The sequence below is a fragment of the Oryctolagus cuniculus genome, chromosome 20 (assembly GCF_051225735.1).
Source record: "Oryctolagus cuniculus isolate XC-2025 breed Fujian yellow rabbit chromosome 20, ASM5122573v1, whole genome shotgun sequence".
Taxonomy (NCBI): domain Eukaryota; kingdom Metazoa; phylum Chordata; class Mammalia; order Lagomorpha; family Leporidae; genus Oryctolagus; species Oryctolagus cuniculus.
In genome coordinates, this window is record NC_142886.1 from 55,255,688 (window position 1) to 55,274,524 (window position 18,837).

Genomic DNA, 18,837 nt, shown 5'->3' on the forward strand with positions numbered 1-18,837 from the left:
GAACATGTGGTATTTGTCCCTTAGGGACTGGCTTATTTCACTAACTATGATCTTTTCTAGAATCATCTATTCTGTTGCAAATGACTGGATTTCATTTTTTTTACCACTGTGTAGTATTCGATAGCACACATATCCCACAATTTCTATAACGTGGAGGTACAGGTATGTCTTGTGTGTAGTGAATTCATTTCCCTTGGGTAAGTTCCCAGGAGTGGGATTCCTGGGTCATAAAAGGTAGGACTATATTCAGATTTTTGAGATATCTCCATAGTGTCTTCCATAGTGGCTTTACCAGTTTGCATTCCCACCAACAGTGGATTAGGGTACTTTTTCCCCCACATCCTCACCAGCAATTCATGTTTCTTGATTTCCGTATGAAGCCATTCTAGCTGGGGTGAAGTGAAACCTCCTTGTGGTTTTGATTTGCATTTCCCTGACCGCTAGTGATCCTGAACATTTTTTCTATGTCTGTTGGTAATTTGGACTTCCTCTTTTGAAAAATGTCTGAGTCTTGGCCCATCTCTTAACTGGGTTGTTTGTTTTGTTTTTGGAATTTCTTCATCTCTTTGTAAATTCTGGTTATTAATCCATATCCGTTGCATAGCTTGCAAATAATTTCGCACATGCTGTCAGATGCCTCTTCACTTGCCTGAGTGTTTTTTGCCACACAGAGACTTCCCGATTTGATACAATCCCATTTATTAATTTTGGCTTTGACTGCCTATGTCTCAGGTCTTTTCCAAGAACTCTTTACCTGTGCCAGTGTCTTGCAGGGTTTCACAAATGTTCTCTAATAACTGGATGGTGTAGGGTCATAGATTTAGATCTTTAATCCATGTTGAGTGGAGTTTTGTGTAAGGTGTAAGATAGGGGTCTTCACTCATACTTCTGCAATACATAATAATTTAAAAAGTGAAAAGGAATTTGATGATTCCCTGTAAACTGGAATGACGTAGTCATGGATTTGAGGGAATGAGCTTGTTAAAATAGCCAAGCTACAATGTGATTCACAGATTCAATGCATTTCCTGTGAAATAGCCTGACATTTTTTTCCAGGAAAAGGAAGAAAATTCTAGAATTCACATGAAGACAATCAAGGTTTGTGATGGCAAAGCAGGAGGCTTCATCATCGCTGAGCTGAAATCAAGCCTGGTGCTGGGATAACATAGACACCCAGAGCCCTGGGACAGAACAGAACCTAGAAATAAAGGAACACGTTCTGAGAATGTGAGTTCTGAGAATGCATGGTGACAAAATCACAGGATGGGGATGGGTTTCCTGTCACTACCTGGGGTTGGGGAAACTTGAATGCACCTGAAATAATTCAATTATGATGTCATCTCATACCACATACAGAAACAGAGTGAACTTGAGGAATGCCTTAAAAGCAAGAGCCGAGACAGTACAGTTCTAGAAGAAAACACTGGACAAAATCAAGCTGACATTGGTTTGGGCAATGATATTTTGAAAATCTCCAAAGTAAAGGCAACCAAGCAAAAATAGGCAAAAGAATATGGATCCAACCTCAGAGCTTCTGCAGAATAAAGAGAGTGATTGAAGAACCAGGAGTCGCCCGCAGATGGGGAGAAAGTATTTTCAGATCACACCCGTGGGAGCCCATGTTGTGGCCCCGCAGGTTAAGCTGCCATCCCTATGCAGCATCACTCAGCAGCATGGCTTCAGACCCTGCTTGCTGCATTTCAAATCCAGCTCCCTGCTCATGGACCAGGGAACTCTGTCAACGATGACTCAAGTGTGTGTCCCCTTCAAGCCTCGTGGGAAACTGGAGGAAGTTCCAGGCTCCTGGCTACAGTCTTGCCCTTGCCCAGCCTTTGCAGCCATTCAGGAAGGAAACCAGTGGATGGAAGCTTCTCTCTCCCTCTGTTGGTCTCTTCCTCTCTTGCCATAACACTGCCTTTCAAATAAAATAAATAGATATTTAAAAGAAATGAAAGATAACTGTACATATGAATAGGAGCCTATTTCCTAATGTTGAATGAACTCAAGCAACTGAATCCCAAGGGAAGAAATCAATTATTCAAATGCAGTGACTGACAAGGTGGTGACAGGAGCAGTCTTGAAGGTATCACATGGGATTCCTGCTCCTGTATGGATGCTTATGTTTAGGTCCTAGTTTGGGTCCAGTTTCAGATTCCTGCCAATGTGCACTCTGAGGGGCAGTGCGAGAATCTGAGTTAATCCCATGTGTGAGACTTGGACTGAATTCCATGCACCTGGCTATTGTCTGACCCAACTCCTCTTTTATGGCATCTGGGAAGTTACCCAGGATTCAGTAGACCACTGTCTGTCAGTCTCTGTTGCTTTTTCTTTTTGGACAAATACACAAATACAGGTTTTAAAGAGGTAAAAGTATATCTGTAATTTTTAAAATAAAATATGTAAAGGCAAACGTATAAAAATGCTTTATATGGGATCATCATGCATGTGCATGTTGGAGAAACAATGAGATACCCCATTCCTTTGTTAGACTGAGTATCACCAGACATACCAGAGCTGACACATGTTGTGCAGGAAGAGAGAGAAGATAACCTGGTAAAGGCTGGAGTCAGGTAAATTAGGAAAGCTTTCATGGAAAACATCAGAAGCTGAGAAATAGAATTATCACAGGATCCTCCAACACCATGTCTGGGTAGAAGGAATATGAAATCCCAGGGAGGAGACCACGGGATCCACAGTCACTATGGCAAACAGCTCTGCAGTCCCATGTTCAATTAAAGCAGCGTCATTCTCAAGAGGTCACACATATAATCCAGTGAAATTAGCCTTGAGGAAGGATGGATAATGGACAAATGGACAGAGTTATATTTTAACATGAAGTTTATAAGGCAGTAAAGAGGAAGAAATTCTGATGTCTTGGATAACTTGGATAATGCTGAGAATAATGCCTAAGGATAATGTGTCAGTAAATGTACAGTATACCATCTAGTCCAAGAAGACAGATAATATGTGATGCTAGTTACATGGGATAAAAGGATGAACTCACGGAGACATAATACAATTGTGAAGACCAAAGTCTGAGTGTGGGGGTAACAGAGGAGACGGTGGAGCAAGGTCAGAGTTTCAGTCCCACAGGATCCACACACTGAGGGATCTACTGTACAGCATGGTGACAGAGGTTAAGAGAATATTGTGTCTACAGAATTCCAACACAGGAAACTGACATTCGACCATGGGAACATGTGGATTTTGTGATGAGCATGTCAATAAGAATGACTTCATAATTCCATCAATTTGATACAGTCATTTTTGAACACATATCATTTATCACGTCTATGTTCAGTTATTATTTATCAAACATTTATGAAAAGGAAATGACAAAATGGCCAACTGCAGATTAAGTTCTCTGAATACTGGTGTTGTGTTTGCCAATGTTTTATGCAGATGATAAATAAATGCCAGTTCATTCAAGGACTGGCAGGTGGAACCCAGGAGCAGGGAACTGCAATAGCGTTCGCACGTTTTTCATGGGGACTCCTAACTGATCCATCATCTACTGCCTTCAGAATGCATTTTCACTTCCAAGTATAGAAATAGTGTAAAAGTGCTCTGTCCAGAACTCTGATATGCAGCCTGGATGTCTCCCTCTCTAAATAGATGAAAGACGACAAATGGATTGATGACCCCAGTCAGCATAGACATGGAGTGAAGAGCAGGGACCCTGGACAAATGGTCTCTGGGACTGGCTCTTCCTGCAGCTGTGATTCAGCCTCAGGACACTGGGCATCATGCTGGAGCCACAGACACAGCTCTCCCTGATGTGGACTCCAGCCCTAGAGTGCACAGCCACTGTGTGTCCCACTTTCTGCTCTCCCTGAACCACAGCAGGTGCCGGGGGTCCCGCGACACTGGAGCAGAACCAGATAAACTGGAAGTGCACACCCAATACTTTCAATTCTGTTATGACCTTGACTGCTGATGTCCAGTGCATTTCCCTCCTGAGTTCAGGCAGGGAGCCTACAGGAGGGTCCCAGGACCTAGAATGATGAGGAAGTCCCTGTAGGCTTCCCAGATGCTTGCAGATGCCCAGCCTGAGACACAGCTGAGCTGCAAGTAAATCCCTGAGTGCTGTGATGTTCACACAGGGACCACAGACTGTTCCAGGATTAAAGGGGAAATGCAGGTCGGATTAAAGTCTGCAGAAAGTGAGTGTGGATCACCCACATGTAAAGTCAAAGGTTGGTTCAGTGCACACTTGCTGGTTGTGGCAGGAGAGGGATGAGCGGAATAGTTGCTGTTTAACAGATCACGGCCCTGTCTCAGCTGTCCCTGGTTATACAGGGAAAACTGAAACTGTCCAAAGCTTTCAGTGCCCTGAGGGTGCTGTCCTGAGTCAGGTTGGAAGAGACTCAATAGTGTCCTCAATATTCCCACATCTCTGATCCTGGTGAGCACAGTCGCTGTCCATGAACCAAATTGTTCGTTTAGGACCTCTTCCTTTTACATCAAACTTTCTCTCCGTCATTGAAGTTAGGAGAGATAGAATCAAAAAGTAGAATTCTTCCCTCAAAACTGTTACAGGAGAGGAAACCCCAAGTCTCTCACAGGAAACCAGGGCTTCATCTCCCTCTGCGCCTGCACATGACCAGAATCTGGGCTAGTGCGTTTAGTGCGCCCCCTGGTGGGGCCGCGCGCACCTGCAGGGAGGTTTGTGTCTGGGTTCAGTGTGAGGGCCCCTCACTGTGTCTCTGGCACAGAAATAGGTGGCCGTGTCCGAGGCTGTCATATTGGTGATTTTCAGAGTCACCGTGGTCGAGGTTTTGGAGATGGTGAATCGGCCTTTCGCCCAGCTCGCGTAGTATGTGCTACCACCAGTACTAATGGCTCCGATGTATTCCAGCCCCTCCCCTGGAGCCTGGTGGACCCAGCTCATTGCATTGCTACTGAGGTCGATTTCAGAGACTGTGCAGGTGAGTGTCAGGGTTCCTCCAGGCGTGACCAGGCGACCCCCGGACTCCTCCACCGACTGACACTGGACACCAGCAAACACAGACGTCCTGGTCAGGAAGCTGTCACTCACACTCTCTGTGTCTCTCACTCACGTCCTCTCCCAGACTCAGTGCCCCGCGTTCTCCATCATTACCTTTGAGCACAGCGACCAGGAGAAGCCAGCGCAGCCCAGTCTCCATGGTGAGCGCCTGTGTTGAGTGCGATCACTGAGTGGACACCTGGGAGTGCTGGGGCTGGAGCTCCTGTGCCAGAGATGCAGGGTGAGGGCTGGGCAGGTTTTCATGGGCAGAGCGAAGTCCTATCTGCATGTGCTGCCACTATATAGCAGGCATGGGGTCAGACGCCTCAGACAGGAATGTGCCCAGGGCAGACGTGGTGACCTGAGTGTGTAGGGTGATGGCTATGATACGATTTAGATCATGTGAATTTTTATGTTATCATAATTTTAAAAAGTTGAAGGCAATGACTTTGTTTCATTTTAATATGTGTGTACCCCTCATATCCAGTGTTAGCAATATCATGTCCCTCATTTATTTAAATAACCATTAGTTCCTTTTCATCTATATGAAAGACCTTGGTACAGTGATAGAGAGAGAAGGGTTCAGAGATACAGAAATGTAGAGATGGACAGAAAAGGTGACAATGGGAGATTTCTGCCTTTGGGTTGACAGCCCCAGACATCCCAAATGCCTATGACATCTAGGAGTTAGTCTTTCTGAACCCTGGAGCAAGAAAATGTGAGTGTAATTCCAACGTCGGTGGTAGGGGTTCATTTGCTTGTAGCGTCATCTACAGTTTCCCATGGTGCATTATGAGGAAAAGTGTGGGAAGCCGTGAGGCTGGGCTCACTCAGTTCTCTGATGGGAACACGGGTGTCCCTAGTGGGGACTTAGCCAATTTTCTCCTAATGCCTGTCACCCACTTTTGAACAGATGAAGGACTGCAAGAGGATTTTTTAAGGTTAACTATGTTTTGTTTCCTTATTCATCCATTGCCTTAAAGTTTAAAAATTGTTTAAGCTATTTAAAAATGTTCCTGAACACAGAACACTGTACATGGTAGTGGGGTTTGTGTGCTATTGGAATGTGCATGGTAGAAATGGGCACAGATCAACTCACTATAATTCACATTTCCACCTCCATTTCCATCACTCTGTTGGGAAGCCTGGAGACCTCAGTTCTAGTTATTCGTGGAACATGCTGTGTGTTGTGGTGAACTGAGTCAGCCCACTGTAGTGTGGGCAGAATCATTCCTGCCTTTGGTGGTGTTTTGTGCCCTGGTATCAGCTGCCCTGTGTCCCCCCCCCCTTCCTGTGTCTAGTGATCATGACTCTGAGTTGAGGTCAAGCCCTGGGTAGAAGTCCTTGTGTCACAATTCACCCCCAGACCTGTCTTCAGGTTGCAGCTTTGTTCCCAATAGTTCAGTCTACAAAGAACAAGTGTGCATAAAACAGTGAATGGATTCTTTCACATTTGGACATAGAATATTATTCAGTGTTAAGAAGGAGATTGTTCTGTCATTAGGAAATGTGGGTCAGCCTGGAGTATACATACTAAAAGAAATGATCCAGATACATGTGGACATATAGTATGTGACATTAGTTATATATGCAGTCCACAAGCTTGAACTCACAGAGGTAGGCAGTGCAATGGTGATCACTGTGTACTATGACCCAAGTGTTTGTCCCCTTCCAACCCTGCGGGTTACTGGGGGAAGTTCCAGGCTCCTGACTTTAGGCTGAGCCCTCCCAGCCTTTGCAGCCATTCACGAAGTGAACCAGTGGAAGGAATTCTCCCTCCATCTGTTGGTCTCTTCCTCTCTTGCTATAACACTGTCATTCACATTTTTTGTAGGGTCAGCAGCAACACGGAAAGCCCAAAACCATTTTTGGAGGCACAGTGATTTCCTTCTTAACTGAATTGCCTGGGCTCTGGGTCTTGGGAGATTGATGGGAGGATGAGGACCAGTAAAATGGAAACAGAAAGGGAAATATTCCCTAAAGAATAAGGGCAGAAGAGGTGTCTGGCTAGTGTTCACTTGGATTCTGAGCTTAGGTGAAGTCCATGGGCCAGAAACCCATGCCTACTGGGATAGAGTGTGCATGAATATAACTGTGTTTTGAGAATACAGGCTTTATATGGAGACACATCTCCAAGCATCCATGACAAAAGAGTATAAATGGTTTCTAATATGAAGAGGCCTCTGTGGGGAGCAGCCCGGACTGGACTGAGTTACTGGAATTAAGACTTATTCTATGCATCTGCTCTCCCACAATATGGCGCTGGGAGAGAAGTAAACAGCTTCCGCACAGCTGCCTCCAGTTCAACCAATAAACTGTAGGACTTGCTCCTGATTGGAGAGCAGCATACTCGGCGTGTGGGCAGCCGAGTTGGGATTGGCGGAGGAGGACTATAAAGGAGGAGAGAGACGGCATGCACCAGGAACATCTAAGGGGAACATCTAGCTGAAGGAACACCTGTGCAGCCCCCGAGAAGAGCCGGCCGGCGGTGTGCTGCTCCCCTGCGGAAGTGGGGAATGTGGCCGGGGGAACTGCCCTTCCACGGAGGTGGAAGGGATAGTAGCCAACCCGGGAAGAACCAGCAGCAAACCCGGGGAGGGCCGAGCAGACGAAAGAACAGCGCAGGGTCCTGTGTCATTCTTCCACGAAGAGGGGGAGCGACATAATGGTGCCGTGACTCGGATATGAAGCCTAGGCAGGATTTAGTGTCGTTCCTCCATGAAGAGGGGGAGCGACATAATGGTGCCGTGACTCGGATATGAAGCCTAGGCAGGATTTAGTGTCGTTCCTCCATGAAGAGGGGGAGCGACATAATGGTGCCGTGACTCGGATAGGAAACCTAGGACGGATATGAAACTTAGGAGGGAAGAAACAGGAAGAACTGGGAAAATATCGGAGAGAGAGACTAGCAAACAGCCTAGGGAAAATATCGGAGAGAGAGACTAGCAAACAGCCTAGGGAAAAGCTGGCCGAAAAAGGTGCCGGAAGAAGCTATGGAAAGCCTAGGCATAGACTCAGATACGGACTACGGGGGGAAGCTGGGAGAAATCTCTAAGGTCGAAAGCGAAAGTGAAAGCTAGAACAAACAGACTCGGATGCGGACTGTGGGGAGAGGCCAGGAGAAATGAGGGAGGAGTATTGTTGGAGGAAAGCTTGGGGAAACATACTGGGTAGAGAAAAATGTTAGGGAAATTGAAGCCGCGGGGGGCAGGCCAAGGCGGAAACGAAAGCCACTTTGGGATTCTCAAGTTAGCCTGGGAATAGGGGGTGAAAAGTTGAAACCAGAAGCTGAAACGTAAGCCTGGTTGGGATCCGTCTGATTAGCCAGGGGAGCAAAGGACGGGAAGCCAAACCGTGGGGCGGAGACGTAAGCTGGGTTGAATTCGCCAGGCTAGCCCGGGGAACTTGGATTGAATGCTAGTGGCAGACACGTAAGCTATGCTGTGTGACTCGTGGAGGCTGCCGCGCGCAGACAGAGCGTGCGGGGCTCAAGTACATAGGGAACGCGGGGCTGGCGCGAGGCCGTGGTTCAGACGCGAAAGGGTTAAGTGCGAGACCGCGGAGTGTGCACACAAAGCCGAGCCGTGCAGATGAGAGAGGTGCGGGCTGAAGCGGCTCAGAGCCGGCGAGGCGCTGAGAAGCAGCCTCGGGGCGGAGCCCGCCGGCGGGGCGAGGCGCCGGGAAGCCGCGCGGAGCCGTGAAGCTGCCGGCAGGGCGAGGCGCCGGGAAGCTGCAGGGATAAGAGAAATAGAAGTTTAGAAGTAAAGTGAGAGAAATAGGAATGCTGGAAGATAGAAGTGGAATGGGAGAAATAGGAATGCCCGGAGATAGAGAAATAGAGAAGTAAGGCCTCCCCACAGCATGGCAATGAGAGAGCTTGGATTCGGTCTGCCTGATTAAGTGAGGCGATGAGCACCTGCGGCGGCTAGCAGCTTATGCGCCGCAGGTCACCGAAGACAGGCACAAATTAACATCAGTAAGGCTTCCCCACAATACAACAATTAGGAGGCTTGGATTCGGTCTGCCTGATTAAGGCGGTAAGCACCAGCAAGCAGCTCGACCAGAGTATGAGCTGCAGGTCACCGAAGATAGGCACGAACCAACACTAATAAGTCTCCCCCACAATACGGCAATGAGAAAGCTTGGATTCGGTCTGCCTGATTAAGGCGGTAAGCGCCAGCAGGCGGCTCGACCAGAGTATGAGCCGCAGGTCACCGAACACAGGCACGCATCAGCGCCTAAAAACCTCCTCACAACATGGCGAAGAGAGGACCCGGATTCGGTTTGCCTGATTGATAGGACTTGTAAGAACCTGTGGCAACTCTAGCAAGTAGAGCAGAGTGTGTGCCGCGGGACACCGAAGACAGGCGCGTATCAACGCCAAAAAATAAAAAGAAAGGGGGATCTGTGGGGAGCAGCCCGGACTGGACTGAGTTACTGGAATTAAGACTTATTCTATGCATCTGCTCTCCCACAATATGGCGCTGGGAGAGAAGTAAACAGCTTCCGCACAGCTGCCTCCAGTTCAACCAATAAACTGTAGGACTTGCTCCTGATTGGAGAGCAGCATACTCGGCGTGTGGGCAGCCGAGTTGGGATTGGCGGAGGAGGACTATAAAGGAGGAGAGAGACGGCATGCACCAGGAACATCTAAGGGGAACATCTAGCTGAAGGAACACCTGTGCAGCCCCCGAGAAGAGCCGGCCGGCGGTGTGCCGCTCCCCTGAGGAAGTGGGGAATGTGGCCGGGGGAACTGCCCTTCCACGGAGGTGGAAGGGATAGTAGCCAACCCGGGAAGAACCAGCAGCAAACCCAGGGAGGGCCAAGCAGACGAAAGAACAGCGCAGGGTCCTGTGTCGTTCCTCCACGAAGAGGGGGAGCGACAGTCCTCCATTCCTTTCTGATGTCAGGCCAGGTTGTGGCATTCAAGCCCCAGCACCTATGGGTGTCTCCTGGGCCTTGATCATTTTCCTTCTATTTAGTAGGGGTTTCTGTGCCAACCATGTCCAGCTAGGTGCCTATTGGTACCAGGGAGTCTTTCTAACCCAGCGCAGTGTAAATCCAGCATCTGTTTGAATTTTGAGTGAAGCAGCTTCTGTTTCTCACACAGTCTCCTTCACAGACTGCATGAGGCTCTGAGCTTTGTGAACCAGCATGTCTGTGGCCTGCTCAGACTCCTGGTCGCTGATGGGAGTCCGGCCCAGCATGGTAGCCTTCACTGTGGACAGGATTTTGAGCTGGGTGCTTATAGTTGGGATTCGTTCACACACCTGTAAGAGGTTGGTTCTAATCCTCTTATCTGTGCACTGCTTGGCAACCTCCTTGGCCAACCGAGTCACCTCATCCGAGGCCTTGGCGATGTCCTTGGCACACTGAATGAGTGCCCGCTTGGTACCACTGCCTCCTCTCACAAGCCGAGACATCTCAGCCATCAGCAGAGCCATGCGTTTGGCTGCTGCAATGATGTCATTGCCCTTGTTGGACCATTTGCGAGCTTCATCATGGAGCTGCCTGGCAGCCATCATCATTGGCTGGTTAATCACCTTCCCGGCTTTCTGCGGCAGCTAAAATAAAATACTTAAAATAACTTGAAGATTAATTATACATATGATTAGGAGCCTATTTCCTAATGTTGAAAGATCTCAAGCAACTGAATCCCAAGGGAAGCAATCAATTCCTTAAATGCAGTGATGATAAGGTGGAGACAGGAGCAGCACTGGAGTGAGCCTGAGGGATTCCTGCCTCCCGTGTCAGGATGCTGTGTGCTGTGTCCTAGTTTGGTTCCAGTGTCAGATTCCTGCCTAATCCCCTCTGGGAGGCTGTTGTGAAGTTCCAGTACTCCCACATGGATACCTGGACAGAATTCCAAGCACCTGGATGTCACCTGACCTAAATGAAGCTTTTGTAGCCATCTGGGAAGTGACCCAGGAGTTAGATCACTGTCAGTCTCAGTCTCTCTGTGGTTTTGGACAAATACATACAGACAAGGTATTAATAAAATGATAAAGTTTAAAATTTATATCATATCTATAAATTTAAAAAGAAATATAAAGGCAAACATATAAAATGCACAGGTGCCTGAGGGACATTGAAAAGCATTGTCTCTGGGGAGTACATCCAGTGATGACTCCACGCCATGAGTGGATTCAATGTCAGGGCCTCATGGAGGAAGCTGAGGTCTCCAGTGCCCTGAACAGGACCACAGGGAATGCTGGGAGCAGCCCTCTGGGGGTGGATGTGGTTTGTCTTCACAGCATCAGTGCTGAGCATGGCCCCAACGTAACAGCACTGAAAAGGGCTACACGGTCTGGATGTTTACATGAAAAGTTTGGAATAACGAGACTCTGATGTCAGATGCAAAGTCCTTGTAAAACTACTGAAGGAAACATAGGGCAAAGTCTCCCTGATGTTGGTCTGGCCATGATTTCCCTTTCAGATCTTCAAAATTCAAGAGACCTAAGAAAATATTTTCAGATGATGCTGCATAACTACAGAGCTTCTGCATTACAGACTGACTGAGAAGTGAGCAGCCTACACACCGATTGGAAGTGACTATTCTCATATCAAATGTATGATCAATAGCCTGTATCCAAAAGGAATAAAAAGGAACTATCTGTATGAGCTGTGTTTAGAACTGGTTCTGAGTCTTCTGCAGTCTCAAAATAACTGTGATGCACAATTGGCTTCTTCATCCTGATCGACAGGTTCTGTGTCATCAGGCCTACAATGGGTATAGAAGCAAACGTCTCTGATTGTGTGTGGCTCAGTGTTGCTATGGATTCATTCTGGTGGGGGCAAGAGGCGCGGAGTCACCACACAGACCCCGGGAGTTGGGTGAAAGCAGGCCAGAGGCGAGCAGCCCGCAGACTCATTTGTTTCAGTAGGTACAGCAGCTTACATAGCTGAGGCAGCCAATCTGGTCAAGGGGAAGTTTATGCCTAACCAATCACAGCCTGTTGCCAGGCAATATCTGAAGCCATCCAATCAGACCCTGTTGCCAGGCAGGCTCCATTTCCAGATGGCATTGACGCCATCCCTGAGTAACTGATGCTTGCTTGCCAGCAGCCATCTAGGCATGGCCTTCTCATTCCACCACAGCTCAGTGTGTCCCAAAGGCATTGTGTTTTAGGTGTGCTCCCAGGGAGACCATGGGAGAAAAGATGGGAGCTCTGGGAGTGAGGCCTAGTGGGATTTGTTCATTCCTGGGGAATCTGCTATGGAGGAGATCACAGTAGATCTCCTGGGTCCCCAGCTTCAGCACAGAGCACAGTGCTGCTAGAGTTAGCCCTGGTTTCATCTGAAGTCCTGTGTGGGGATGGGGTCCCTCCCATCCATGTTCACAAAATTAGCCTGAAGACTGGCATGATGTTCAAAATGTTATGATGCCTGATGGCACAACATTCTGCAGTCACTATGGCAAACACCTCTGTAGTCCCATGTTCAATTAAAGCAGCATCATTCTCAAGAGTTCACACATATAATCCAGGAAAATTTGCATTTAAGAAGGAATGGATAATGGGACAAATGGACAGAGTTATATTTTAACAGGAAGTTTATATGGCTATACTATAGAGGAAGAAATTCTGGTATCTTGGATAACATGGATGATCCTGGAGAATAATATCCAAGGATAATGTCAGGATAAGTATACTCTGCTAAAATACCAAGGCCAAGAAGGCAAATAATATGTGATGCTAGTTATGTGGGATAAAAGGATGAACTCACAAGGCAAAAGTTTGATGGTGAAGACCAACGTCTGTGCTTGGCAGGAACAGAGGAGACGATGGAGCAAGGTCAGAGTTTCAGTCCCACAGGATCCACATGTTGAGGGGTCTACTGTGCAGCATGGTAACAGCAGTTAAGAGAATATAGTGTCTGTAGAATACGAAGACATTAGACAAACAACATTCTACCATGAAAAACGTGGGTTTTGTGATAAACATGTCAGTAAGTCTGACTTCATTATTCCACTCAGTATACACTCATTTATTCAACACATATCATTATACCTCATCAGTCTATATTAAATATTACTTATCAAACATTTATGATAATGAAATGGCAAAATGGGAAATCATGAAGATTCAGATCTCTGAACACTGGTGTTGTGTTGGCCATGTTTTATGGAGATGATATATAAAGGCAGTGCACTCAGCCTTGGCAGCTGGAACCCAGGAGCATGGAACTGCATCAGTGTTCCCACCTTGGTGATGGGGCCTCATAACACCTCCATCATCTACTCTCTTTCAGGGTGCATTATCAGTACAAGTATGGGAAAGTGTGTAAATGGGCTCCATACAGCACTCTGATATGCAGCATGGATGTCTCCCTCTCTAAAAAGATGAAAGACTCCAAATGGATTGATGACCCCAGTCAGCGTAGACTTGGAGTGAAGAGCAGGGACTCTGGACACATGGTCTCTGGGACTGACTCTTCCTGCAGCTGTGATCCAGCCTCAGGACACTGGGCGTCATGCTGGAGCCACAGACACAGCTCCCCATGATGTGGACTCCAGCCCCAGAGTGCACAGCCTCTGTGTGTCCCACTTTCTGCTCTCCCTCAACCACAGCAGGTGCCGGGGGTCCCATGACACTGGAGCAGAACCAGATCAGCTGGAAGTGCACATCCAATACTTTCCATTCAGTTATGACCTTGATTGCTAATGTCCAGTGCATTTCCCTCCTGAGTTCAGGCAGGGAGCCCCCAAGGAGGGTCCCAGGACCTAGAGGATGAGGAAGTCCCTGTAGGCTTCCAAGGTGCCTGCAGAAGCTCAGCCTGAGACACAGCTGAGCTGCAAGTACATTCCTGAGTGCTGTGACATTCACACAGGGACCACAGACTGTTCCAGGATTAAAGGGGAAATGCAGGTCGGGTTAAAGTCTGCAGAAAGTGAGTTTGGATCACCCACATGTAAAGTCAAAGGTTGGTTCAGTGCACACTTGCTGGTTGTGGCAGGAGAGGGCTGAGTGGAATAGTTGCTGTTTAACAGATCACGGCCCTGTCTCAGGTGTCCCTGGTGATACAGGGAAAACTGAAACTGTCCAAAGCTTTCAGTGCCCTGAGGGTGCTGTCCTGAGTCAGGTTGGAAGAGACTCAATAGTCCTCAAAATTCCCACATCTCTGACCCTGGTGAGCAAGAGTCGCTGTCCATGAACCAAATTGCTCAATTAGGACTTCTTCCTTTTACATCAAACTTTCTCCCCGTCATTGAAGTTGGGAGGGACAGAATCAAAAAGTAGAATTCTTCCCTCAAAACTGTTACAGGAGAGGAAACCCCAAATCCCTGACAGGAAACCAGGGCTTGGGCTCCCTATGCACACTTGTATGACCAGAATCCGGGCTCAGTGGATTTTATGCGCCCCCTGGTGGAGCCGCGTTCCCCTGCAGGGAGGTTTGTGTCTGGGCTCAGCCTGAGGGCCCCTCACTGTGTCTCTGGCCCAGAAATAGGTGGCCGTGTCCGTGGCTGTCAGACTGGTGATTTTCAGAGTCACCGTGGTCGAGGTTTTGGAGATGGTGAATCGGCCTTTCGCCCAGCTCGCGTAGTATGTGCTACCATCAGTATAAATGAATCCAATGCACTCCAGCCACTTCCCTGGAGCCTGGCGGACCCAGCTCACTCCATAGCTACTGATGGTGAATCCAGAGGCTTTTCAGGAGAGTGTCAGGGATCCCCTAAGCGTGACCAGGCCTCCCCTGGATTCCTCCAATTGCTCCTGACACTGGACACCTGCAAACACAGATGACATGGTCAGGAAGCTGTCACTCACACTCTCTGTGTCTCTCACTCACATCCTCTCCCAGACTCAGTGCCTCGCGTTCCCCATCATTACCTTTGAGCACAGCGACCAGGAGAAGCCAGCGCAGCCCAGTCTCCATGGTGAGCGTCTGTGTTGAGTGCGATCACTGAGTGGACACCTGGGAGTGCTGGGGCTGGAGCTCCTGTGCCAGATCTGCAGGGTGAGGGCTGGGCTGGTTTTCATGGGCAGAGGGAGGCCCTATTTGCATGAGCTGCCCCTATGTAGCAGCCCTGGGGTCAGATGCCTCAGACACTACAGGGCCCAGACTGATGAGAGTGTCTTGAATGTGTCTGTTGACATCATATGGAATGGGACAATGGGAGTCCTTATGTGGTTGTGCCCTGATAAGTGCTTTGAATCTTTGTTTTTCATGTGGCTGCACTACAACGTGTGGTTCATGGCTGATATCGGCTCCTTGTACACATCATCACCACTGGAACATCATTGTGGATGTCATGTGGATGCTTTATCCACCACACCACAGCATTGGCCCGTGTTGTGGTTCTTAGGGCTGAGACCACCAGATCACAGCATTCCCGGAGTCAGGGTCTGCTCAGGGCCAGCTCTTTCTTCCCACGATGATGTCATGATGCTGGCCCTCCCATGGCAGGAGAGACAGACACCATTTCTTCCCATGGCAGATGACACACCTGGGAGGAGGTCACTTACTATGGCACTTTATATTCTGCTGTTTAAGATGTGCTCATCCCCCAAGGAGTGCCAGGGTCTCATATGTGGCTAAGGCTCCCAATACCAGATCCCTGCTCCTTCAGCCCCAGGATCAGAAGTTAATGGGACGATAGTTGAGCCCTAACACTTCTGTGGTTGCACCTGACTGCTGTCCTGAAACTGGGCTAGGTTGGGATGCAGAGCTGGCACAGTGACACTTGGGAAAGTGCAGTGAGTAAGGATGTCTTTTTCTCTGCTCTGCCTCACGTGGGAATAACTGAGTGTTAAAACCTGAGTTACTGAAGGGTCTTTCTAATGTCCTATACCCTTCAATGCAGGCAGCAACCCTCATGGCCTTGTCCCATCCTTAGCGCCTCCTCTTAATAGGATGAATCACTGTATGGTGAGTCCCTACATGCATGATGGGAGGCTCCGGCCATCAAGTATGGAGGGTAAGTTCCACCTAATATGCAGCCTTCAGCTGCTCAGTTGGAGAGACCACACACACACACCAAGCAGTGCTGGCTCTACTCACGGTTCTGCAGGAACAGCATCCTCAGCCTCAATACCCCAGACCCTGCTCCTCTGTGTCCACTGAGTAGGAAAGTGATTCACCTGCAGGAGGAAACCATCATGACCAATGTCCTGGTGGGATCCTGTAGAAAATGTTAGTGAGCAGAGTCCACCCCAGACACTGTGCCAGCACTGATCCCCCAAGACACAGAAGTCTGCATCTTCAGGGGATGGCTCCACCCCCAAAGATGAGGACTGGGGAGGAGAACCATGGCACGTGGGGAAGTGACAGTCGGGGACAGGGTCCAGCAACAGAGAGAGAGGACCTGGTGGAGGGGTGGGCTCTGCTGTGCAGGAGGGTAAGGACAGGTGGAAGGTCCACACTGCTGGGACCCAGTGCCTGCAGGAGAGCACTGAGTCAGGAGGTCTGATCAGGTCTCCTTGCCCCAGGGACCCCCACACTGACCACCACTGAGTAAAACTAGCACAGGTGCCTGGGAGACATGGAATGACATCGTCTCTGGGGAGTGCATCCAGTGACGACTCCCACCATGAGTGGATTCAACGTCAGGGCCTCATGGAGGAAGCTGAGGTCTCCAGTGCCCTGAACAGGACAACATGGAATGCTGGGAGCAGCCTGTGGGGGTGGATATGGTTTGTCCTCACAGCATCAGTGCTGAGCATGGCCCCAACGTAACAGCACTGGCAGGGGGTGCACGGTCTGGATGTTTACAGAAATAGATTGTTCACTTCTGGGGAATCTGCTATGGAGGAGATCACAGTAGATCTCCTGGGTCCCCAGCTTCAGCACAGAGCACAGTGCTGCTAGAGTCAGCCCTGGTCTCGTCTGACGTCCTGTGTGGGGATGGGGTCCCTCCCATCCGTGTTCACAATAATAGAATGCCTGATGACTGCCATGCTGTTCACAATATTATGATGGCTGACGGCACAACATTCTCACTCTCTGATCCTGGACTTCCAGCCTCTACAGCTGTGAGCTCAATAAACCTTTTTGCTCCATACACCTCCTATCTGGGGTACTGCATGATGGTACTAACTGGAAAAGTCTCCCCGGGTGCCCAGAGGTCTCTCGGGTCTCATATACTGGGGACCCCAAAGATGTCATTCATTCCTCCAGACGACTCCATTTTCTTCATGTGACATCTTCCCGTGATACCAAAACTTCTGCTCAGTGATCGGTGTTAGGGACAGAATCATCCATCCAGATCGGAATGTAGGAAAGATTTAGAGGACCACAAACCCCAAGTTCTGAACCAGAGCCAGCGATTCACCTCCCACTGCATCTGGTCCTGGGTCTGAGTCCCTTGGTGCGTCTTGTGCGCCTTCTGGTGGAGCCTCGCACCCCAGCAGGGAGGTTTGTGTCTGGGTTCACCCTGAGGGCCTTCATTCTGTCTCTGGCACAGTAATACAAGCTGGAGTCTGCGGCTGTCAGACTGTTCAGTTGTAGGCAAACTGTGCTCTGGGCGTTATCACTGGAGATACTCAATCGGCCACTCGCCAGCTCGCGTACCATGTGCTACCACCACTACTAATCCATCCGATCTACTCCAGCCACTTCCCTGGAGCCTGGCGGACCCATTGCATGTTGTAGCTACTGATGGTGAATCCAAGGCTTTGCAGGAGAGTTTCAGGGATCCCCCAGGCTGGACCAGGCCTCCCCCAGACTCCTCCAGCTGCTCCTGACACTGGACACCTGCAAACACAGACGTCCTGGTAAGGAAGCTGTCACTCACACTCTCTGTGTCTCTCACTCACGTCCTCTCCCAGACTCAGTACCCCACGTTCTCCATCATTACCTTTGAGCACAGCGACCAGGAGAAGCCAGCGCAGCCCAGGCCCCATGGTGAGCGTCTGTGTTGAGTGCGATCACTGAGTGACACCTGGGAGTCCTGGGGCTGGAGCTCCTGTGCCAGAGCTGCAGGGTGAGGGCTGGGCTGGTTTTCATGGGCAGAGGGAGGCCCTATTTGCATGTGCTGCCCCTATATAGCAGGCATGAGGTAGACGCCTCAGACAGGACAGGGCCCAGGGCAGATGTGGTGTCCTGTGGTGTAGGTTGATGGCTATGATAGGATTCAGATCATATAAATCTTTACGTTATCATTGTTGTTTAAACAATTGAAGGCAATGACCTTGTTTCATTTTAATATGTGTGTACCCTTAATAATTCAGTGTTAGTATGTCCTTCATTTTTAAATAAACATTGGTTCATTTTTAACTATTTGAATAAGATTGGAATAGTGACAGTGAGAGAAGGGGTGAGAGAAAGAGAAATGTAGAGTTGGACAGAAAAGGTGACAAAGGGAGATTTCCACCTTTGATTGACAGCCCCAGACATCCCAAGTGCATACAACATCGAGGACTTAGCCTTTCTAAAACCTGGAGCCCAAAACTGCAACTTTGTTTCCCACGTCAGTGGTAGGGGCTCATTCACTTGTAGTGTCATCTACAGTTTTCCAAAATGCATTATCAGAAAAAGTGTGGGGAGTTGTGTGGCTGAATGATTCATTCTGATGGGAACATGGGTGTCCCTAGTGGGGACTTTGCCAATTTTGTCCTAATGCCTGCCTCCCACTTTTAAACAGATAAAAGACTGCAAGTGGATTCTTTTTTTGTTTTGTTTTGTTTCCTTATTCATCCATTGCCTTATTTAACACTCGTCATGAACACAGAACACTGTGCATGTTAGTGGGGTTTGTGTGCTATTGGAATCTGTGTGTTGTAGAAATGGGCACAGATCAACTCAGTGTCATTCACATTTCCACCTCCTTTCCTACACTTTGAGTTGGAGGGGCCTGGAGGCCTCAGTTCTCATTATTCATGGAACCTGTCGTGGGTTGTGGTGAACTGAGT

General features: G+C 48.7%; 2 pseudogenes across 1 annotated transcript in view; both read right to left on the bottom strand.

The window, feature by feature from the left end:
- LOC149120243 (immunoglobulin heavy variable 3-23 pseudogene) overlaps nt 1-18,837 on the bottom strand; it is a 393,977-nt pseudogene that overhangs the window by 351,633 nt on the left and 23,507 nt on the right. The gene's annotated exons all lie outside the window — the stretch shown is intronic.
- On the bottom strand, nt 10,006-17,500 carry LOC149120252 (vinculin pseudogene; annotated as a pseudogene).